We start from the raw sequence: 799 nt of genomic DNA, 5'->3' as shown, positions 1-799 counted from the left end.
TGGGTGGGCTTTAAGGTCCCTTCCCACCCGAACCCTCCTGTGTTTCCACGATCGCAGCAGCTCCGAGCTGCAGCTGCCGTCCTCTGGTTTCTCCCCCGTGGGACAGGGTCACCTCTTGCAGGGTTGTGCACATTTCAGGTTTGTTATGGTCCCTCCCCATCACGTGTAGCAGAAGAGAAGTGTTAATTCTTGACGGTCTGCAGCACTCAATGCCTTTATGTAAGGTTTTGCTATCTTCAGCTTGCTCGTCACCCACTTTCTTCTAATTCTGTACCCACTCCCTCCTCCGGCACGATCCGTACGGGCGTGGAGGAGCCCGGAGCGATGATGCAAGGAGGAGGAGACCGAGCTGGGCTGGAGGGAGAGTCCCCCGGAAAGCTGCACAAACTGCTCATTCCAGACGCCTTCTTTCTTTTCCTGACCAAGCAGCACATGTTTTGTGTCTAAATATTTTTACCATCTTGCTCCGGTGTGAAAGTTGTCTCTTGACAAGCTCCCTCCGCTTGGCTGGGGAGCTGGGAACAGGCGATTGCCAGCGCTGCGCCGACAGCGATTCTGCCTCCGGAGGAGTATCCCTGGGCTCTGCAGACCTGCAGGCAGGCGGAGAGCTTTGCAGAGATTTTATTCCATGATAAGCCCCCCGGACACCCTCGCCTATAGAGGAATTATTTTTTAACCGCCCTGTGCATCGTGCTGCGGGCTCGGGAGGGTTTGCGTGCTGGGCAGAGCAGGTTCTCGCTCCGCTCGCCCTCCCCGAGCGCTGCGGTGCCGCGGCAGGACAGCATCGCCGCGGCTGGGG

General features: G+C 57.8%; 1 protein-coding gene across 1 annotated transcript in view; it reads left to right on the top strand.

Moving 5' to 3' along the window:
* STIM1 (stromal interaction molecule 1) overlaps positions 1-799 on the top strand; it is a gene marked incomplete at both ends in the record, with an annotated part of 31,630 nt that overhangs the window by 22,089 nt on the left and 8,742 nt on the right. The gene's annotated exons all lie outside the window — the stretch shown is intronic.

Source organism: Pterocles gutturalis, unplaced genomic scaffold (assembly GCF_000699245.1).
Source record: "Pterocles gutturalis isolate BGI_N339 unplaced genomic scaffold, ASM69924v1 scaffold17441, whole genome shotgun sequence".
In the NCBI taxonomy this organism is placed as follows: domain Eukaryota; kingdom Metazoa; phylum Chordata; class Aves; order Pterocliformes; family Pteroclidae; genus Pterocles; species Pterocles gutturalis.
The sequence above is the reverse complement of the archived record's forward strand: the minus strand, read 5'-3'. Positions and strand labels throughout refer to the sequence as shown.